This window comes from Apteryx mantelli, chromosome 1 (genome assembly GCF_036417845.1).
Source record: "Apteryx mantelli isolate bAptMan1 chromosome 1, bAptMan1.hap1, whole genome shotgun sequence".
Taxonomy (NCBI): Eukaryota; Metazoa; Chordata; class Aves; order Apterygiformes; family Apterygidae; genus Apteryx; species Apteryx mantelli.
Genome location: NC_089978.1, coordinates 64,958,785 through 64,982,786, shown reverse-complemented (window position 1 = coordinate 64,982,786; position 24,002 = coordinate 64,958,785). Strand labels below are relative to the sequence as shown.

General features: G+C 36.1%; 1 protein-coding gene across 2 annotated transcripts in view; it reads left to right on the top strand.

Annotated features, from left to right (window-relative positions):
• Positions 1 to 24,002, top strand: part of NALF1 (NALCN channel auxiliary factor 1) — a 489,143-nt gene that overhangs the window by 164,429 nt on the left and 300,712 nt on the right. Inside the window, exon 2 of one of the 2 annotated variants that reach the window (XR_010883155.1) lies at positions 7,777 to 8,617. The exons of the other annotated variant lie outside the window; for it this stretch is intronic. The gene's annotated coding sequence lies outside the window, so the exon portion shown is untranslated. Of the gene's footprint in view, positions 1 to 7,776; positions 8,618 to 24,002 lie in introns of those variants that run through there. 2 annotated transcript variants of the gene reach the window in all.

Sequence of the window (24,002 nt, the reverse complement as noted above, 5' to 3'; positions counted from 1 at the left end):
TTTTTTTATTATTTTTGCTGTTTCTGCATCTATTGTGATTCATGAGCACTTTCCAATGCTGCAGTCTTGCCATATTGTGTCTTATTATATTGTGTGCCAAGAGCAATAACATAAAACCTTTATTTTTCCTACATGCTCCATTTAATCTCTAAAAGCAGAACTTAGCTCATTGAAGTGTGTGTATATACCAGCATTACACCAGTTCCATCCTGGAACTGTAGCATCACTTGCTCATAAATTTCTAAGCCACAGCAGTGCACAAGTGAGGTGTACAGGTGAAAACCGTGAGAAGTTTAGTATCTAGTAAATTTAGCAGTCACTTTGTGCAACATTTGCAGTAAACTCCTTCCAGCTGATTATATATTAAAGCTTACATGCTCTAAAGAGATTTAGCCTTGTCTTGGCAACAGCTGAAAGAAGAGAGTATAAAGTGTGCAGAAGTTTATATTGCATTTCAGTAAGCTGATTCATTTCTTATCAGTTCTGGGCCAACGTGCATGGGGGAGGAGGGAAAGGGGAGGATGCACTTAGTTCTAAGAATATAAAATAAAAAAAAGTCAAACTATAAACATGGTATTTGAGTATAAATATAGACTGCCATATTTTCAATGACACTTACAGTAATTAGCACATTTTGAAAGTATATTATTTGCCTCCAGAAGGGGAAAATATGGCTTTACTGAAACTGCCTGTAAACAGTCTCAAGTGCAAGTTGACATGATTTTTCCAAATAAAAATTTCTAGAATAGACTAATGCCCAATAGCAGTTTACAGAGAAAAGCTAATGTTGATGCATACATAATATGCTTTCTACAAAGCTGAAAAAGCCAGTGAATAGAAGGCCCAGGATCTATCTCAATTAACTTTAGAAAGGAACAGTGTTACTACCTACAATGAGTAAAACTTTCTTTATAGTTAGCTGAGAGACGAAGATGCTTTGAAAGGATAATTCATTACATGCCAAAGTAGATACCTACTTTACAGGTAACTCAAATTCAACGAAATGCCACCCAACCTGAATGACCACAGTATCTATCTTTTTGCTCACTGCTAACATCTTCTGGTAACCCAGCTATAATGTTCTCCTTATGGCAGTTCAGCTTTTCAGCACTTTCTATACCAAACATAAAACTAATCTCTATTTCAACCACCCTTCCTCCTATGATCCAGTGTCAGTGGAAATTTAAGATAGTGATTTGAACGTGCTAGCAGGAAGGAGTTTGCAAAATGGGATACGAGGCATCTGGCATTCCTAACTATGCAGAATTAAAGGAAACATTTGTGCTTCACAGTACCTGTGGCTGTGGGAATATGTGGCTGAGGGATGGAAGAATGGAATGTACTTGTTAAATTATTTATTTTTTAATTTTCTTCCCCTTGTGTCACATCCACTGTTTTAAATGATTATACTTTCTTATTTTCCTTCACTTTTAAAATGCTAAGTACTAGTTGCCACACTCATATAATCCCATATGCTTTGTGTTTGTGCTCTCCCAAGCATGCAAGGGTGCTGTTGGTAATGTCTGGATGATAAACTTACCATTACTCATCAAAGCAGTAGTCCATCTTCAGGGCACACTTGCATGTTATTCAGGCTTTCTTGTGAATGTCTTCAGCAAGTCAGCTAACAGCCCTGCTTGACAAAGAAAAAGCACTTTTCTATGTTCTTTCTCCCTTGTTTTGTTCATTGCTGGTTAGTGTTGCAGGTGTAAAGAGGGCAGGAAGAATGGGAAACAGAAGCTATAAAAATATCAGAATAGAAAAGAAATGTGTCAGTTTTTCAAATATCATCAGGTTTGGGGTTAAAAATTAAAAACAGGTACTGTCTAATGAGTCCCTTTCTTTTAGGGTTTTCAGCCTTCCAGAAACAGTTGCCAATTTCCTAACTGTAGTTCAAACATTACCCAGCATTTTCATTCAGTAATAAAATGTGGTCCCAATAGCTGCATAAAGAAAAGCTCCCTGCCTTTTCCTAACGCCTGGATTATAGGAGCCAGCATTTCTTTAGTTCATGAGAAAGCTGTGAAGAAAAAAAAGGTACATGGGTCCCCTTCCTAGATGAAAAAGTTAGAGATTCCCATAAATTTCCCTTGTAAAAGAAACTTCCTGAGTGAGTTTTCTGTGAATCCATCAGAATCACTGAGGCCTTACCAATGAAATACATGAGTTTTCATTGATGAAGACCGAAGACATTATAAAATATAAAGTGAATGAGACCTAAATTCAGAAAATAACAAGTTTTATAGAAGATGACAAAAGTTACTAAAACCACATGAAAAATAAAAATGAAAGGAGGGTAAAATCTACCCAACAATCCTATTAATATAGGGAAATAAGTTGGGTAGAAGGGAAAGAGGCAAAGATTTCTCAAAGGAAGAAAAGGATGATTTCTCCAAAGAATATAGGCCATGATGGAAATCTCCTTCTCTCAAAAAGCCTTCACATACTCTCTTCTAAATTGCAACCCCTGTCCCCCCCTTTTTTTTCCCCAGTCAGGATCCATGTATTGTTCTGTATATTTATCAATATTACTCAAATGTCAGGGCAATGTGCGTGTGTGTATGTATGTATGTATGTATGTGTATATATATATATATATATATTTGTTGTTGTTGTTGTTGTTGTTTACTCAATATTCAGTCAATTTTTTTATAAATCTAACGGTATGTGACATTATCAGGACAGCTAAAAAGAACAAAACTTCAGGATAAACTAAATATCATTCACTGTAAAACCACATATATAAGCTTAAAATAAGTTCAATATTTTATGTATTATGTGCTCTGCGCCAGGTGCATGTATTTTTACAGATGTAAAAGTACAGTTGTTCAACAGATGTAAAAACCTCACCTCAAAAATGGGGTTTTCAAAATACAATTTGTTGCCTCAATTGATCTTGATCACATGGGTCAAATATTCACTGCTTGTTGTCACTCTGGAGTGTGAGGAAGATAGCAGGGGAGCTACAGAAAGACGCTGGAAAGCAAGCATAAACAGAAAACTTAAAAATAGTTGAGGTGAAGCCTCCCTGTTCTTAAAGATGATGTACTGTGCTTTGTCTTATATAATACAAAGGACAGTGATTATAGCGAACTGGCTGTAAACACACAGACCAGTAACATTTTGTTCTTGTTTTGTTGTGAGATAAAGTGTGTTGTGGGCACTGAGGAGGCAAAAAAAGTACATTGGGGGAGACCTGCAGGAAGGAATGGTTGAAAGATGTGTTTCAGAGTTGCTAAAGAAAGTAAAAAATGATCAGAACCTTAAAAAAAGATGTGAAGAAAAGAGTGAGATGCACGGTGGGAGAAACCAAGATGGTGCACAGACAGTTAAGTTTCCTTCATCAGGAAAGAACTGGAAACAGTGACAGGTTTAGATGATTATTTAAATCTACCTGTTTTACCCATGTTTTGATTCCTGACATTACTAAAGGGATTTCTTTTTCTCTTTGGGTAGAATCTGTAGGAATTAAAGTGTGTGTTCCATTTTTAGGATTTCTATAATTGGCACCACACAGGAAACATGAAGCAGCAATAGAGTCCTTTGTGATACTAGCAATGCTGAAAGAAATAGATATTGAAAACAACTGATGAGACAGAAAATTAATTTTCATTTCCTCTTTAAATGGTAGGAAAAAAATGAAATGAATACTGGCTCTCACTCTAGGGGAAGGACCAAACTTAACTGAGAATTAATGTCAAAGTATTAAAGAATGGTAATACTGTAAAGGCTGCTGAGTACACATTCACATAGTGTCAAACATAGTCCCCTAAAATGCTGGCCTATCTACATAAAGAAATGTGACAAGCTGGGTAGAAGTTCTGCACACCATAATGGCAAAATGGAGAATAAAGATTCAGGAGTCCTTGATTTTAGCTACACTGACTAAGTATCCTTCACATCCTGCTGAAAAGCGTGTGTGAAAATAACCAAATATTTCATTTTCCTTTGCCTTAAAGTCTTCTGTTGATAAGATATGGCTGTCTTTAATGTTTTGGTTCAGCAGCAAGTTTCATTTTCAAGGTGCCTGATAAAGTAACATTTCTCAACCTTTTCAAAGAGCTCCTTCCTTTCTTCATTCCTTCCTCAATTCTCAGAATAATACCTTCTTCTTTTTAATTTTCACAACTCATTTGTATTCTCTCTGGTGCTCGTTATATTGCACCGACAAAATTACGACAATGAACTGCTAAGCTTATGAATTCAAAATCAATTTCTAAATTAAAAAAAGTTTAATTGCTACAAGGGCCAGATTTACAAAACCTCTTGATTAATAAAGGAGACAAAATGTTTCATATTCATTAATATATTTCAAATCAAGAATTTGTAGCTTAAATCAAGTTTATGCCCTGTGGCAGAATGAGTCAATACTAAATTAGCTCCCACAAAACCCTAAATCTGAAAAGTGAATGCAGTGAAATATTACAGAAGTTACGGAGGTTCAAAGCAATAGAAATACATGTACACATTTAATATATGTGCCTGGAAATAGTATGTATGTTTGTGCCAAAATTACAAGAACATTTTTCCATTAGTTTTCTCACAAGTATTGCAAAAATACATAATTTCCTTTTTTTTTCTATTGAAAACTTAACACTTTTAAAAAGAGATTATGAAGATAAAGTCCCTGTTTTTCCTCTTGATAAATGATGGACAGACTTTTCATACCTTGGAATTAAATGGTTTATCCTTGAAAGAAAAAGATACTTGTACTTATTCAAGTTAATAATTCATAACATATAACCAAGGATCTGCTTACCTTGAGCAGAAAAAGAAGGAACAGAAGTAAAATCTCTAAATTGCTGTATTTTGGAAACAGAAAAAAAAAAATTCTTTCATACCAATAGCTTCTTCATACAACTGCTTATTTTAAGAGGAAATTTGTCCAACAAGGGATAGAGGCTTCTTGTCTAAATAATTCAAAGATATTCACAGTGTACAAGGACAAACTATCAATAATATAAGATGGCTTTCTTAAGAAATAGATAATAAAATCTCTTCTAAAAGTAGGTGAAATTATATTTATCATTATAAGGGTTTTCAGACCTTTCTTTGTCCTGTATAGTCCCTGCTGCTCTCTGAGAGTGGACATTAAAAGATAAAGTATGACATTAATTTCCTGTTATTTATTCCTTTAGGCGTATGTAATTGATCTCTATTAATAAACTGATTAAGCCTCTCTCGTGTAATCATACAAACGTTGGTTGGAGTTGGTTGGCCGTCTAGATAGCCTCCAGTGTTAGGTCCCCGTTAAAGCAGAGTTCTCAAGCCCTGGGCCGGGTCCTCATGGCTTTATCTGAGTCTTAAAAGGATGGAGACTGCTGGTCACTGCTTGGTGACCTGGTCCAGTCATACCTTACCCTCCTTGTGAAAAAGTTCCTCCTAAAATGTAGTCTGAAAGTGCAGGTGACTGTTGTCCTTCCCTATAGCATTTGCTATCACTGGGATGAGTTTGCCCTCTGCGTGACTAGCACATGAGTAGTTGTAGGCTGTGTGAATCTCTTCTGAGCTTCTCTTTGTCAGGCTAAATGAGCCCTGACCCCTCCGTTTCTCCTCTCAGGTCATACGTTCTGGGTTCCTAACTACCTCACTCACCTTTCCCTGAATCCTCTCTAGTTTCTAGGCAGCCTTCTTGAACTGGAGGCGCCCAGAACACAACATAATATTGCTCAACTAAACTGTAATCTTGACTTTTAACATTTAGGATGACTCGAAGGACAATATTTTATTTTCCAGACATGTAATGCAATTTTCCCAAAGTATGTCTAAAACATATAAAACTACTCAACAAAATGAGCATTTTACAATTGCTTTGTATAGTATATTTACAAGAAACCGAATGCATTTTAATGTGAATGATTCAGGCAAACAAATTCACAAATTATGGGGCCTGTAAAGTGTTTTCCTTGAGTATTGATAACCGACTTAATTTAGAAGTGCTTTTTCATACCTATTTTAGCTAGACTCCATTTGAATTTTCATATAGGATAATTAAACATTGCATGTCAGAATCTTAAAAGAAGGGTGTTCTTTTTAAGCTGTTCAGAACTATTTCACAGCACATCTCATCTTAAACACCTCCTTTTATTTTCTAGGTAAATATTAGCCTTCTTTTCATCCTAATCCTAGCTAGTGTATTACTTGTGTGACCGTGAAAGAGTGCTTACTTTGATTTCTCATGAGGCTGATTTCAAACCATGTCATCAGAACCCATTGCTCTGTTTCAAAGGTCGCTCATAGACTGCTGAGGTAGTATTGCCGTATCATTCACTGATAAAACTGACGCTAATGTACGCCTTCACTATTTGTATTAAAAAAAGTGAGACGGAGAGCGAAAAAGACCAGAATACATTTTTGTCTTTTTTTTTTCCAAAATCCATGCATGAAAATCCTACTGCTCTAGCTATAATCTTACTTTGACATTTCTCTAGTAGGTAGAATCTACAAAACTGATACATATTACAGATAATCAAAGAATATGGTCTTTTTACTAAACTGAACCTGTTGATTCAAAACATGGGGCAGCAGTGTAAGAAGGTTATGCAAGAGAATGTGTTTACATTTCTATTTACCCCACCTACATTTTAGAGACAGCCAAGTGATTCCATGCACCTATAATATGGTTTTAAATTAGGTATCATGCCCACTTTTACCCCTGTATTATTGAGCCAGAATCTGTATATTGCGTCTTGAGCAACAAGTCATTGTTGTCTTGCACTTAAATGGTATTGTAGGTCCTGAATTTGCTTTAAAGGCTACAGTAGGCAGTTGGAATTTGGTCCAGCTAATCTCTGTGAATTTGGAGCACTTGGATGGGGAGCTTCAGTAACAGTGTGTTTGACTGGCATAAACTAACTTGACTAGTAGGAGAGGAACTATGCAGATATAAACATCTTTAGAAAACTTTGCTGTCTAAAGAAAGGTTGAGGAGAGCTTGTAATCAATTGTTTCATCAAAACAATTGATATATATATATATATTTTTTTTTTCTAGAAGACTTTTGGGCCTTTTGAACAAGCAAATCACTGTTATCTCTTGAAAACTGATGCCAAGAAGGCATGGAACAAAGGAAGGAAGTACTATTTTTGTGAGAATCCATCCAGCAGTATAATTTTCCTGCTGGTGGTGGTGTTATCACCAGTTTTTAATGAGTGCTGTTCCTTCACCAAAATACTATCTTAAAAATACTACTGGAGTAATTCAGGTGTTAGGCCAAAGTCTCTTGTTACCTCTTCATACAAGCCAGAGAGGGAGAGAAGAACATATGGTAGGCAAGAATGAATGAAGAAGAAATGGTTTAAGTGACTAGTTGCTAAATGCATTACAAATTGTAAATTTTAATAAAAATATACAGACTCAGAATATATTTTACCCAAGAGACAGGCTTTTAAGTCAATCAGCATTTTGTCGTTCTATCTTCTGGAAAAAAAAGGGTGTGGTTAGTAAATATATTATGAGTATTACTATGAATCGCTGGTGTTCCTTGCAAGTTCTTAAAAAGGATAGATGTTAGTCATCAGCTTTAACTCTAAAGCCATCTTCAGCATCTACATTGGAGATGCTCTTCCCCTTTCCCTGTTCTCTGAAGTAGCCAGGCAGAACGCACGATCCTGCTCCTTACTGGTGAAGACTTCTCCTGACTTCAGAAGTAAGTTCAGTCTGTATCCAGCAAGCGGCATCTTTTATATAACTTTGTAAATAATAAATAAATACAATAAAAAAAGAAGCTATTGGATTTTCTTGTCTAAAAAAATTGTTATTTGTTTTAATTTACAGGATTCTTCATCTGCCGATTCTGTATCTGTCAGCAGACATTCTCCTGTAAACAACAGAGTCACGTGCTGTCACTAAAGAGTCTCTGGACATTAAGGCTGCTTGAGCATATTGAAAGAAAAGCATGAGGCGACAGCTGTTCTTTGTAAAATTCAGTAAAGCAGAGACAGCATTGAAGCAGAAACCTCTGCTTGATCTCAAGTTCTTTTCCCTCTTCATCATCGTCCAGTTTATCTCAAGCAGAGATATATGCCACTTCCGATTGTTTGAGACAAGCAGATATTATACGTAGATGCATAGAGGATGTACACAAAGGAGAATATGCCCTGTCATAATGGACTTGAACTGATGAGGAAAGAAAATAAAAGTTCAACTTGCAAAATAGAAGAAAAGGCAGTTCTGGACCCTGGAGCAAGTATGTGACTTTCTTCTATATTATTTTCGCATCTTGTTGTAAAAATTTACCTCTGCAAGGAAATGTGAAAAGAATATTGGTAAGAATGGCACAAGATGAAGCTCTTGGATGAACATCTCAGGTCAGTGAAGGAACAGTCAGACCCAATGAATTATTTTTCAAGTTAACTTCATAATTTTATGTATGAATTCTGGGGGTGAATGATTTTGGCTAGTTTGGAAAGAGTTGAAAACAAAGGCAATTGTTTTATGAGAGCATCTTGCAGGTTCAAAGGGGAGATATCGTCTCCATTGTCCAATCCTATGAGGACTGCTACAAGTATGGTTTATAGCTGACTCCTTTGCAAAAAAATGATGTAGCGAGGAGCTCATGATCATGGTCTGTGTAATTTTGCAATTTTATTCTGAAATTCCTTTTGTAATGTTACTTCAAAAAGCATAATAAAAGTTTTCTTTTAATCACGACTTCTTTGGTTTTTTTCTATTCAGAAAACATGATTAGATAAAATATAATTTCCCATTCTTCCAATTACTCAAAGTTTTCACTTAGTAGCTCCTGTTTCATGTTCCTCTTTCCATCTCTCCTAAGCTATCATGATAAGAAAACATCTCTGTTTAGACCACAATAAACATCAAATATTTCACAAAAATTAGGAATTGCAGGCTAAACCATAATGAAACTATTGGAAAGGCATATAAATATTTTATTAAGATTGTGACGGTAAATAGTATAGGCAATATATGTGTATGTATATAGAGAGAGAGAGAGAAAGAAAGAAATTCTGCATGTTGATATTGGAAGAGATAAGATGAAATCCTTCAGGATATTTCAGTATCACAAGTAAACTGTAGCCTAGTGATAAGGCCTCATGAGCAAAAAGGTCACATTGGACAGGTTTACATGCAAGCTGCTTAATAGAATCTGAACAACTATAATTTTGCTATTTGATATAGTCAATCTCATTCAAATTGTATGAGAAGATGTTTACATAGAGAAAACATTTTTGTGCCCAGATGTAGGGGTTTTATTTTGTTTGTTCTGTTTATACTCTTATTAGTGAAGCTGGAAACCTATTTGTCATGGTAATAAAAAGAACGGGGTCAATAACATGGCCTCACTCCTTTAAAAGTAGAAAATACCCCTATTCTGCAGTATTCCTTGTGTGCTAATGTAAAATACCAGTGATAAGAGATACGTCATACACTGACTGTGTTACTGGCACAAGTATCCATAAAATTGAAGATGCTTAACTGAATGCTGTTCCTCTTAAAAAAAAAAAAGCTATAATCTGCTTTGCAAGGAGGTCTCCTCTTGTGAGGGTATTTCTATGAATAAAACCTTGGTTAGCTGTGGTTTTTAGCTGTATAATCAGTAGGTTACTGAGCTGTATTCTGAGGAAATAAAAAGCTGGGGAAAGTTCATTGTCTCTCCGCTCAAATCACTATGGTACCAAAAAAAAAAAAAAAAAGAGAGAGAGAGAGGTAAAGAATGACCTGATAGTTTTAAGTTAATTATTTCATCTGGGGAGGAGACATCACTTGAGGTTGTAAGATGTGGATAAAAAATTCCTTTAGTTAAAAAAAATGCTATCAGTTTAGGAGAATATTTAAAGTGGTTGGAAGGGGAGGAAAGTCCTTTTAATGGAGCTTGCTGTAGAGATAATGCTTACTTACTGAAAGTAGTACTTATTATAGCAGCTGGGAAGATAGCAACTCTACTCCAAAATTCATGAATCAATAAAGATTTCAAAGGTTGCTCTAGGATGGATGCAGTTTTGCAAGGAGGCACAGCTTGTATACTACAGAGGGTCCAAGTATGAAAGAGCCAGCAGTGGGCAAGTGAAGTTTGCTTTTCCATGCACTGATGAGTAATGCAGAAGGCAATAGGCAGAGCAGCAAAGTACATAATCTTGGTACTGTGGAAGAAATAAAGTAGAGGATGAAAAAAGGGGAGGAATGTGTAACAGAGCAACCAAAGCAAAGATGTGGATTTCTGAAAAACTTAGAGAAAAATGATTAAATAGCAACAGGTGCTCTCATATGTGTGGGAAGAATGAAGAATCAAGAAAGCTCAAGTTAAATGTTCTTTCCTATCTGATGCTAAACCTGTTAAGTTTCATCTGTATTGAGTCAAACAGTGTTTGGAATTAAAGAAAAGAACGGTTTGGGGTTAAGTTTAGGCTTGATTAGGCTAGGCTAAAGGTTTGGGTGAAATTTTTATTTAACCTAGCTGCTTTTTAATCTGTCCCTCCCACACCTAGGACCTGATTACAGTCTGTGAATGGCAGAAAACTTAAGATGTGAATTAATTCTAAATGAGACTAAGCCAGCTACAGTTTCCCCCAAAAGTGTCTCCACATTTACTTGCAGGGGTCTTGTCAGCTCAGCTTAGAGCCAGAACTTCTTGCACTTCAACTGGGCTCAACTAGCTGCAGACAAGTTGTGATCTAAGAAGCATGCACTGTATATTTCTAGTGCATTTGGGAATTACAGTCAATTGTACACATGCTCCACTAAAGGCTTTCATTCAGAATAAACATTTGGTTCATGTTTTATTTCTAAGCCATAATTTATTACTGCATTATTTAAAACAGTGAAAGCCTTCACACACTATCTGAGAAAAGTGAACTTGTTTTCTGGGATGTGAAGGAAGTGTTGCCTTTTGAATTTAGAGGTGGTAAAATTACTCTTACCTGTGCAAATACACATATTTTAATAATGACTACCACATTATACCTCCAGGTTTTAACGTGGATTTTTTCTAGTTTTGCATGTCTTCACCTAACAAAATCTGTGTAAGATTCATTAAATTCTACTTCCACTTTTTGCTTCTTTTTAGATTTTTGTGCTTGTGAAATCCTAGAAGTCTTAGGACCTCTGGAAAAAAAATCTCATTTCTCTTATTAGTAAATTTAGTAATATATCCTATTGACAAAGTCTAAGGTCTTCCTGTTCCCTTCCATAAATTAATTGTGTTCTGTAGTCACCCACAACCCATACCTGAAATTTGTCTCAGATGGAGAGGAAGACAGATGTTTGGCACACTTAAAATCTGATTAAAATCATCTAGTTTAGGGAACACTAGGGAAGGCTTCTCCCCCTCTCATGAACTATTTTCACTTGCAAAATGTCACCAGGCAATGTTTGATAAAGAAATTGACCACTTTCTATCTCAGCCAAAACAACAAGAAAAACAACAAGAAAAGTGTTTGTTTTTATGTGCATACTGCTCTGCTATTTTTTTGGAGACTTACCACATACTTCCCTTGTTTATTTTGGTGCACACAAATTGATAAAATTTGCTAATACAGGAAGACCCCAAGTGTGGGCGCAAATGGCCTAAAGATTCTTGCTGCACCTTCCGAAATGGTGATACTGAATTAATTCTGAGGTCAGTCAACCCATGTAAAAGCTGGGAATTGGTGCTAAAGGTCTGCTAGACCTATTCTGCCATTTGCAGGAAAGGAAAATAAGACCTGAAACTTTAGACAAAGCAATGCAGAATTGGGTGATGGAGAGAGGTGGCTTTAGAGTTCCTCAGCTTTTTTCAAAGTAGCAAGTTAGGTCAGTAAAACTTACTGAATTTCCCTGTGAATTTTGCTTTTCAGTGTGGGTTTATTTTTGTGTGCACAACAGCAGTTCCACTGCTGTGAATGTTATCTCAGTAGTTAATGCACTAAACTAGAAAGAAAACAAGATACTGCAAGGAAACTTTGCAGGGGGTGTTTTATTTGGGTGTGAGAGGTTTTTGCTTGTTTGTTTGTTTGTTTGTTTCTGAAAACAGATTTCCTTGAATTAATATATGCATGAACTCCCCATCTTCTCAACATCCCATCTGTTTCTGTATGGCTTCTGCACGTGTCAAGAATGTTAAATTAATGGAATATCATCTATAAATAGAGTTGCTTAGGTGGTAATAAGAATGGTAAATACAAATATTGTCAAATTCTTAAGGGAAATGGGATGCTAGGTAGAGAATGTGTAATGCTATCTGAACAGTAGAAAAGTACACATTTGATCACTGCACCTCTGTTTTCCCCCATGTTCTGAAGAATTAACAACTATTCATGTTTTACAGCAGAAAGCACTAGTGAATTTATGGTAAGCAAACTTGATTTTCCCAAAACAAGTAACCCATTTTAAGTCAATGGCTTTTTACAAGGTTAAGAGGAATTGCCCCAAAATGTGTGTGTTTGGGAAAGATTATACTTGTTACATACCAATGGCTCTGACGAGATCATCAGTGTTGTAAGAGATCCTAAAGATAAAACCAATGTTTGCTCCAAAACTGCTTTTTCTTGTTATTTATCTTCCTTTTGGTGTTCTCTAATTTTCTGCAATGAAATATTCTACTGGGTTTAAATGAGGTTTTGGCTCTTTTAAGTATTTGAGGTTAAGCTGTCAAATTAGATATATTTCCTTATTTGTAATGCTAACCTGGAGGTGGAAAAAATGAAGCATCCTTATTCTGATACTTGATCCAAGGATTCATGAAATAGAATTTATATTAATCACATAGTACATTTTAAAATATTTGTGTTGAACATAGAAGAATTTTGATTTTTTAATGGAGTATTTTCTTTCCTCTTGATTAGCATGCTCTAGAAATAGAGGTTCCTTATTAGTATTAGCAAGTTTCAATAGAAAGTTGGATGAGTCAAGTAGATGAGCAGCACTAATATTTGTATAGAGATTATTTTCATTGGGGTCCGGTTCCTTCAGTAATAATATTTCTGTATTTATGAAGTAAGATCATGAATAGAAAAATTTCAATATAATTATAAAGCCTATGGAGAAATTCAGACTGATCTGCAAGAAATAAATTAGCAACATCCTGGTTCTGCAAAATCCTAGAGTCTGAACCTAAAATACATTTCTAGTGTCAACAGTGATACTAAATTACGTTCTTCACATGTTCTTAGACAGAGCTCTTCTTGATTACCGTATGAGTTGTGTCCAAATTGTCTGTTAAGATTTAGATAGACTTAGTGAATTTTGAGTCCTACAAGTATCTGCATGCATGGATAGTGTATAATAAATGTGTATGACAAAATTTTCAATTATAGTATGTATATGTTGTTATCATTCCAAGTATTTTTCTTTAATAGCGGGAAAAATAGCAGCCTTTAAGTGCCCAGACTAATGACTGAACTCCAAAGAATCTCTACAGTGACCTAAAATAAGGACTTTGGACTTTATTTACTGACTTAAAAAAAATCTTTATAGTTTAATCTCAAGCAGATCTGATTATGCTTCTCTCTATTCTTTGGGTTTTACATTTCTAATATCAACCCCTACTAATGTGATTAAAGGCAGATTTAGTGTTTGATTTTTAAAATAATAAAAAATACTTTAAATATCACTCTCCTACATTTTGGTTTTTAACATCGAAAGTTTCAAGAAAAAAATAACAAACAAAAGGTGAGAGACTTTTAGCCTGAAAGTCTTTTTACTTTTAAACTGTGAAGAAAAATAGACAACTCCAATCACCCTATTTAAACATAGGCTAGACAAGAAAATATTGTGATATCACTTGAAAGTATAAAATGAAATGACCAAACTAAATCTACTAGAAAGGGCTAATTTGGTTGCCCTTCTTGTCAGTGCAGAAAATCTCTTTTTGCATGTATGAGGGGAAAACCAGTTTACTAATTGTAAAAATACAGTTATTTTTCCTATAAGCATCTATACATCAGTTGTCTAAATGATAGTTAAAGATGGGATTTTCTTTAAAGCTTCCATATTTTCTTGGTGATTTCAACTGGGCAGAGTTAAGCAAAACGAAAATTCCTCAGTTAAGAAAAAGAGACTGTATTAAGATGTGGGACTCTAAGTGCATGTGTTTGTATTTAATTTTCTGCACGTGAGGAGCTCTGTTACACTCCAAATCCTGTTAAGTGCAGAGAGCTAATCAAAGTCATGTATGTGTGAAGGAATCAGACCTTGTTTCTCCCTCAAGGTTAAAGCCTATATTTTTGTCTACCAACTCAGGTGTTATTAGCTATGATATATTTTAGATCAAGTTTTGCCTCACGCATGTGGTAAGCAAGGTGATTTACCTTAATTTAATTGTCACTGAAGAGGGAAATAAGATATAATCTAGAAACTATCTTGCTGCTTAATAACTTGGCAAGGTTATGCAATATGGAAATGAGTTGAAAGCAGCCAAGTTTTTCTAAGCAGCTGTGATATGTGCATGTGTATATATATATGTATATATGTATATATGTATATGTATGTGTGCATATATATATGTACACACACACACACACACACACACACAGAGATGTATTTACTTCCTTGACTCCATTCAGGAATTTTAAGTCTCTAAAAGCACTTTTGGCTTTTATTCTATACCTGTTTTCAAGGTCTGAAGAGAACATTTTCAAATGAAACTATTTTCCAGGGCAATCCTCATTTTACCCTAGTCAATTGCTCTGGTATCTTTGTTCATAGGTATCTTTGTTCATAGTACTACTGCCAGGCTCCATTCTACTCAAAAACTTTTTCAGTCTTGTTAAATCTGTTACTTATTTTCTTTTCTGACTCCTTCATTTGGGTCTTGGCTTTTTAAACAGAAATGAAGTAACCTGCACTCAGTGATCATTCTTCAAGATGTTACTGTTTTTATCTTAGAGATAAATTCTGCCTATCAGAACACAAACTTGCTTCTCTTCTGTTTTCTGACACTTGAAAAAAGGGAGATTTGATCTTCCTTTACCTTAAGCAGTCTGGGTTTTAATGTGATGACAAGAGAGGGCATCTGAGGTTTCTGTTTGGATCCAGGTAAGCCAGTGTGGGTGAAGTTTATGATCAAATAGTTTCACCCTGAGACATCAGGAAGGTTTCTGCATCCTTCAGTATTCTCAAAGTTAATGAAGGGAATGAGAGTTACACAAGGCAGAGAAGGGCAATGTTTGCACCCTATGAGGTTAAATGTAGAAAAATTAACTGTGGGACTACAGGCTTGATGGGAGCTGTTGGATTGCTTCCATGATTTTCCCACACATCAGCCTCTGCTCTTATTTCCTTCTGACATCTCAGACAAACATACCGAAGCTGGCAGCAAAATGATTCTCTAATCATTTGAAAATATTCACATGCTCTAAACACATTCAGAGAATCTCCTTTGAGCTACTCTGGGCTAGAATGCTTTGTCTTTCATTTTTGAAAAAGCTGCCTTCCCCTCAGGCTATAAAGCTTGCTTAAGGTAAGTATGCTTAAGGTAAGCGTACTTATTCACCTGAACTGAAATACACCTGAAAGAAGGTATTTTTCACTGGACATGCAGAAGCCTCTATACACAATATTTGATCAAATGCTTTCAAGGACTGGGTGCCAAATCTCCGTGTTGCTGTTTAGCAACCCATGGGGAAAAGTTCCAGCAAACAAAGAAGTCCGCATTTTCTCCATAGTCATTGAAGTCCTGCAAACTGGGGATTGGTCAAAGGCTCAGTTAGTTTCTGTAGCGTCCTTGTCTTCAGAATGAAGGAGAGGGAAGCAAGATTAACAACCTGTGGGAAAGTAACAACCAAAGGAAACACTGAGTACTTTCTTTGTGTCAGCAATACAGAAGGATGGCAAATGGCAAAGCAGGCTTATAGCGTGTGCCCTTCAGAACGAGAGTGAATGGTCTTCAGGAGAGACAGTACAATTTCTAAACGATGCAAACAATGTCATATAGGTAAATTGAATTGTGAATTGTGCCTCACAGCTGTGCAATAAGTCCTAACAGTTGGTCCATTTCTAATTCATATTTCCCATAAAACTTTCTGCTCTCTTATCCATATAAATAGCAAATCAATTATTTCACATTATACAAAATTAACTTCAGCATAGAATCAACCTTGTTAATTTTAGTTTCTTTTGCTTATGATTTTGACTTATAAATAATATCAGGTGATCAGATTATAATGTGCTGACTATCTCACATATCACACTATCTTCTGAGTCTGTCCTGGTAACATTTTAATCAAGAAATTATCAGAAATCATTAGCAGAAAGCCAAGAGGTTGCTAGCAGTGTTCTAGAAACTAAAAATGTCCTTTTCAGTGAGTGGGAGCATGTACATCAAACAAGTTTTCTCTGAGAAAACTTGAAAAGCCAAGTACTAAAGCTGATCAGTTTTCATGGTTTCAGAGGGTCATTCAGACTGGAAGAGACCTTGGGAGGTCCCTAGTGCAATACTCTGCTCAGAGCAGGGTCAGCCATGAGATCTGACCAGGTTGCTCAGGACTTTGTCCAGACCGGTCTTGAACACCTCCAAGGATGGAGCATGCACAGCCTCTGTGGGCAAACTATCCCACTGCCTGACTATCCTGCTGGTGAGAAAGTTTCTCCTTATATCTAGCCTGAACCTCTCTTGTTTCAATCTATGCTCATTGTCCCTCATCCTCCCTCCATGCACCACTGTGAAGGGCCTGGTACTGTCTTCTCAGTCCCCTCCTCATAGGTATTAGGGGGCTGCTGGGAGGTGCCCCTGAAGGTGTCTCCGCTGAGACCAGGCTGAACAAGCCCTGCTCCTGTAGGGCTTGCAAGGAAAGTACAGGACTTTGCACTTGTCTTTGTTGATTTTTATGAGGTTCCTCTTGGCCCACCCTTTCAGTTTGGCTAGGTCCCTCTGGATGGCAGCCCTGCCCTTGAGCATATTTACTGGTCCCCCTAGTTTGGTGTTGTCTGCAAACTTGGCAAGTGTGCACTCCACCGCCTCCTCCAGGTCATTTGATAATGATGTTAAACAGGACAGGCCCCAGAATACACCCCAGCAGTGCTCCATTTGTCACCAGCTGCCAGGCAGTGTACAACCCATTAACCACGACCCTCTGAGCCCAGCCATCCAATGTGTTATGTACCCATCCATGTAAGTTGTTGTCCACCCACCCAGACTTAATGTCCCAGCTTGGATTCAAGAATATTGCAGAAGACAGTCGAAAATCTTGCTGAAGTATAGGCAAATGGCATCCCCTAGTCCATAAACCTAGTCATTTATCATCAATGGCAATCAGGTTAGTCAGGCATGATTTACCATTGGTAAATCCATGCTGACTGTCCTCAGTCATCCGCTTCTCCTTCATGTGTCTAATGAGTAATTCTGCCAGACTTCTGAAGAAGGTATACGAGTGGAGAAAGGCGATTCCAGCTTTAATCAGATGTTTAAGATTATGACTTGAGATATAGTTGAGAGCTTTGTTGATTTGAAATGAAAAATTCTGCTGTGATTCAGGCAGCCTATGGACTTGAACTGGAGTCTTCTACAAAGATTCTCCAAATTGCTGGGATACTCAGGAGGACATATTTTCCTGCAGTGCTCTGTTTTATGGAAAACTCTATCCTGCAAACTTCTGTTTTAGCTAAAATGTTTGAAGTTTTGCTTTTGTTTCAGTAGGAAATAACAAATAATTCTGAAATTTTCAGAAATTGTCTTGGAAAATAATTTTTGTCCTTGGTTCAGGGCTTGTGAACACTAAATAGATTTGGTATCATGGTATCTAGGAGAGAAAACTTTGATACCAGGCAACAGCTACATAAAGTGGCATTGATTAAACACAAAACAAAACACACACACAACAACATTGGTCATTAGAAGTAAGTATTTTCTGTATGCATGCTTCAAATAGGTTCATTTTGACAAGGTCACAGAGTTTCTGTCTTTCAATGTCTGCCTGAGTTTGACGGACAGCATGCTCAATATTGGCTTATATGTAGTTTTGCTGGCTGTTTAACCTTCAAATTTCTCCAGAGATTTGAACAGTACAAAGGTATTTGTCAAACCTGTACTGAAACTGCAGTGATGGAAAGGAAGTTAAAAAAATGTGGAAATGGCAAAAAGGGGTCAAATATGTATTTATTTTTAAGAGAGTATTCATCAAAGACTGATTTAAATTAAAAATATTAGAGCCCATAATATATCTGAGGAAATTAAAAAGTGGTTTTGGCTGCCTGGGTTAAATAGGGAGATTTAGAAAAGAATGATTGTGTGCTGGTGGCTGGAGAAAAAAGCAATGCTTGTCAACACAAATTACCATCATGAAGAAATACAAGGTTTACTGACGTTTAAATTGTGAGGATCGGTGAAGGTCTTTGAAGACCTGCTGTATATTTCATGGAATAGGGCCTATGTTTTTAATTTGTACTTTTTAACAAAAAAAACCTAAGGAAATCATTTTAAGTTTTTTGCACAAAAAATCATATGTATATCTGTGTAGATGCACACAAAGGCTTTGTAAAGTACAGCTTACAGTTTAGGTTGCTTTGAATCCTTCAAACTAAGTGATAGAAGTCCACGTTTAAAGTATCAAATAGTTTATTAAGAAAAGGACCAGCACATGAATCCCAGTCTTTTTTTCTTTTTTACTCTTCTCTGAAATGAGAGCTTGTATCAGAAAAGCATCAGGCTTCTATTAGACTTCTAATAGGATTCCATATATTTTATATGCGAAAAGCATCCACTCTGTGCTAGGAAAGCAGCTGTCACAGGACTTTTCGCCTGTCTCCTAAAAAGATAGTAAAGCCCTTTTTGCGTGTTTTTGAAGGTACAGGTTAAAGGTTTTGCCTTTTGAGCTCTTTTTAAGTGCGTAACAAAACTCTTATATGGACTATCTGGCAAGATGTAGTCTTTTGGCTTTTATGTCCAGGTTTTCCCACAAGGTAGTATGCAAACAGTGTGACTGCCACAAGGTATAAAGATGTTCAGGTACACAAGTCCTTTTTATAAGGAAATAGGCCTTGTGCTCAGCTCCCCTGCATTGTGGCCGACACAGTAATGCTTTGTGACATGAGCTAGAGAAGAGAAGTTAAACATTTTTACAAGGTAAGAATAGATGAGCATTGTTTCAGTTTATATATATATATATATATATATATATGTGGCCAATTTCATCTTTTTCTTTCCCTATCCTTTCAGGCCTATATTAGCTTTGGAAAGTCCAGTCATGCAGATTCATGAGGTCCTGCTGCACAGCAGATCATAAGGCTAATTTTTATCTATTGTTCTTCTCATTATACCTGAACATATTGGAGCCATAATTAGTCTTTTCACGTCGGAAAAGCAAAAACATCCTGACTGCTTGCACCATTCCTTGCAAGGTATTACTGCCCCAGGTTTTCTGTTATATAATCTTTGTGTGTGTGTGTGTGTGTGTGTGTGCGCGCGCGCGCGCGCACACGTGCATGCGTGCACGTGAGTGCATGTCCTAAGGGGTTTGCTACAACGTGCACAAGTTAAACATTTTAAAAATAATTGCTCTACCTTGCTGGCAGGCATTTATTTTCATTGATTTTCATTGAGAGGGAAAGACAGGAGAAAAAGGAAAACATGAAAAGTCTTTTGGTTTGCCCAGCGGAGGCAATGGAAACATGAATTGTCAGGAAACAGCGTGGTTAGCATTGACTGTGACTGCAAGGAATGAAATGGGTCCTGCCACCCACTGGGCTAGGACCATTGCTTGGCCTCACCTTCCCATGCCTAAGAAAACTGGCACTGGGAGCCTCTTAGCCCAAGGATGCTTGAGACTTGGTAGGTGACCACTGCTAATTAACTAAATGTTACCATACAGCTCTCCGCTCTGTAGAGATGAGCATGCATACATCGTATCGTTGTCTTACCTTACTTTTCTGAACATTTTTTGTCTTTTTCTCCAGAGTTCCATGTTGTTAAGTTCTCACACAAAATTTCGAGAACCAGCTCTACTTTTTACACAAAACTGCTTCCAGCTTCATGTAATAAAAATGCAGCTCCTATTGGCTACCATATTTTGAAAGGATTTATGCCAAACAGTAAGGAAAAAAATAATAATAGTAAATAACTACAAAATGAATAAGTCATCACACAGTCTTGACCTTTGTTATAAGTCCTTCTAATAAATTTCATAATAAGTTTCATAATAATAATAAAAAGGAGCCTGAGTATTCTGTTTCATTTTAATCATACAGCAACTGACAAATTACTGTAGTGAAATCAAGCATGTATCATACTTAATCTCTCAAGGTGCTCATTTCTTTTCATATCTTTTCAAATTCACTCCTTAAATCCCACATGCCAGAGGAAGTAATCATATATTCTCTATGTAATTAAAAACTTCCAGACTTCCAGACCACATAAAGCATAGTAATTAGCTTAGTAAAGAAAATTCCTTTTGTTCTGTTTTAGTTGTTTTTTTCTATGTCCTGACTTAGTTTTACTGAAATAATGCAGAACTTTGATTTCAGGGAATGCCCACATAGGAATAGAAAAAAAAAATAATAAAAAAAAGGAAACACTGTGAAGCTTCTAAGGATCCATAAAAGTTTTCATTAATATTTTTAATTTATTCTGCATCATCCAATTTTTGTTATTTTTTGTGTAAGTCACCTATCTTTTTGACAGTGATGTGAAAAACCCCACAACCTAAATGTGAGAAAATGTGAAATATTTTCAAGTCATGTAAACTAAAAAAATCTTTTTGCAAATGATTTCATGGTCATTTCTTCGGAAGCCCTTTGATAGGAAGTCATACAAACAAGTTGAGGGAAGTTTTTGTAGACAGCCTTTGTCATGTTGTGGATGGCTGACTTCAGTAATATTGAAGAGTGACTCTTCCACAAAACCGGCTGACCTTACTGAGATCTGGTGACACTAAGCAATTTCCAGGGGATGCCGGATACCACAAAGATCATGGTTTATCATTTTCCTTTGGAAATGCCATACCATCCCTCAGAATCATAGTATTTGTTTTAGCACATGTGCTTAGCACTACAGAGTCTAAGAATTTTTCTTTTGCACTTCTTAGCTATTTCTACAGTTATGGTGTAGATAAAGATAGGTATTTTTTAACTGAATGAAGACATCTGTTTTTGAGTTATATTGCCAGTAAGCTACAAACAGGATCACTAGAAATCTAGAAATCACCAGCTTCAGAGGGAACAGGAATAACTAACACCTAATGTATTTCCAGTGTGTGTCTAATAATACAACGTTTTCAGTACCTGTTTTAACCTTCTCCTTTCTATCTTGATAAATGATTTGTTTAGTGTCAGATAGTATAACAGTGTTGTTAGTATCCAAATATATGAGAGACTGAGTTTTCTTTGACTAATTATGATTAGTGTTCACAAAGGGGAAAAAGAACCCAATAGGCGCTTCTATAAATGACAACTGTACTTAAGACCCTACCTAATAACAGTTAAAGGTATTAATGGTATTTATACGGCACCTATATACTAACAAAAGGTAGGTTAAAGTTAGTTCAAATCTAAAGCAAGTAGGGCTTTATGCATTACGAGGTTGTTCACATATTTGTATGATAATGATTAGAGTAAATAAAATAATTTTATGTTGCTTTTTTTTATAACTCTACAATTTTTTTTTTTCTCTCTGTATTTTAGTTAGATCTCTTTCCTACACAGATAACCAATATCTGTTCTCAGGTCTGGTAGTCAAATGTCTTATATGTATGTGTGTGTGTGTGTGTGTGTATAATTTATGCTATAAAGAAAAGCATATTTACATTCAATAATTATTACTGGTGTCCCAGACAAAGCTGAGCTCTAGTAAAGCAGAAAATTTAGTTCACTGTATTGCTGTGGCCTAGTAGACCTAGATTTTTGTGAAATTCCTAATGTGCTTTTCTTTTAAGTATTTCAGAACAGTGCTGAGGCAGTGAGTGATCAATAAGTGGGAAAATTCTCTAAACATAAAGTTTTAATTGAATTTTTCATTATTCCCACCAATCTCAATTCTTCACATGTACTATTGGCCTGGCTCTGCTCCAAGATTCAGTTTTCAAAAACATAGCAAGATGTTAATGCTGTCCAGTTGTTGTTTCTCATTTTAACTTTGATCTGGGGAGATGTAAATGTTTACATGAAGTTCATGAACTTGTGCAGTATGCTGGCTAACTAACTTCCCTTCAGTCAAGTTCTTCCTTTACCTCCTATGCATATAACATCTACATCAGTATAATTGTTTCAGACAATCTGGCTCTAAATTTAAAAAGTGAGCAGCAATTTTTTTCTTTTAAAAGGCTATATATCTCTTGGTAGATCGCTGCCTGATCTCTATTCTATAGTTTGTAAATTTTGTATGGTTGGAAAACCTTTTTCCTTCAGTCTCAAAAATATAACTAGTTATATTAATATAATATATAATATACTATATCATATACTATAATATAGTTAAATTAATATAATATAACTTAATACACCTGTATTGCTGCTTCTCCAGTTTAGATACCAGCCATATTATTATTGTTGTTTATTGTCACTCCTTCACAACCTGCCCCTTTAACTTTTTTGATGTATTTAAGGTGTCTGGGCTTTGATTCAAAATAAGGAGTATGCCTTGCCATCTTTTATTTGAGAACAGCATTTCTCATTCAGCCTAAAACATTCTCATATATCTTGGTGGTAAGGTTGGAATAAATATGTAGGTAGATACGTATATTCTGAATACAAATGAGCTTTCAGCCCATATAAAGCCTCTGAAATGGTAACCCTCAGCTGACCATTGTGAATCACATCTGTAGTTTTGTAGACAAAATGTACACATCACTATACTACATACAGGACATGCAGAAAGTTATAACTAAAATGGGTACTTTTTTGTTCCTATAGTCCTCTTTGTTTGCTAACATTTTTGTAGGCAGAGTCCTATCTCTTCTCTTAGCAAGTACTTAATCGAATATAAATAAATCAGGAACAACCTCACTTCATATCTGTAAATGCATACTAAAACCCAAGTATGGGTCATATAGTTTATTAACGCAGGAAGCATAAATGCTGTGGAATTAATTTTAGTGGCTAAGTGTTCATTTCCAAAAATCTCTGCTTCATAAATATATAATAATTATCTAAATAATGTCCCTGGTTATTGGGCGATTAACACATTTTAAGGATGAGAAGATTCTTTCATTAAAAAGAAATAGATGTTTTTCACCACAGTGAAAAACACCATTTACAACATTTTTTTCCTTAGAGCATTATTCCGGCTCCGTTCTTGGACAGGGTGGATAAAAAGAGTAACAGAATTTGCAGAAATATAGCACCATTCTTAAAACTCGAGCAGAACAGGTATATGCTCATGATCCCCAGTTAATCTGCTTCTCTGTCTACTTCTGCTCCCACCCCTTTTACAACTGAAGAAAGAAACTCCGTCTCGATAGTGTCTGAAAATGTTAAAATACTTTCTGGCCTGAACTGTACTCTGAGTTTGCAACTCCATATTTGGAGTGAATGCAGAGCCTTCCTATCTCAAGGAGTTTTTGGGGGAAGTTTCATACCACGTACAAAGAAGGAAGTATCAGCTCTGTGTGACTGATTCCATCACAGGTGAAGGGAGGTCACTGACACAGAGAAGGATTGGACAGCAGGTCACAGCTTAAAATAGCAGCTCACAGCTATCTTTGCATAATTTTTGTCCATCCTAGTATTGTGGTTAGAGGATCCCAAACTTCATTGGTCTAGTTTTGGAACACATTGGAGAAAGGAGGTTCATGTGTATCTGAATGCATTTGCCTGTTAGATCGATTTTTTGAAGCTCAGAGTTGTCCAGCTTCTCTCTTGATTCTCATTTTTGCAACAGCGGATCATGGCTATTTGTCAGGTCAACCAGCTGCTCCAGCATATTCTCTTGCCAAAGAGTCTGTATCTTCTGATACAGGTTCTAGAGCCAGACACAACTGGACCTTGTGCCCTGGGACTTCAGCAAGATAGTATGATAGAGAAGGTTTGAACTCTTGCTGAGCTTTGAAAAGCTAAACATATACTTGTTCATATTCTAATTTACACTGTTCTGGAAGACAGATGAAGGAGGGATGTGAGGAGGTGAGTAAATATAAAAT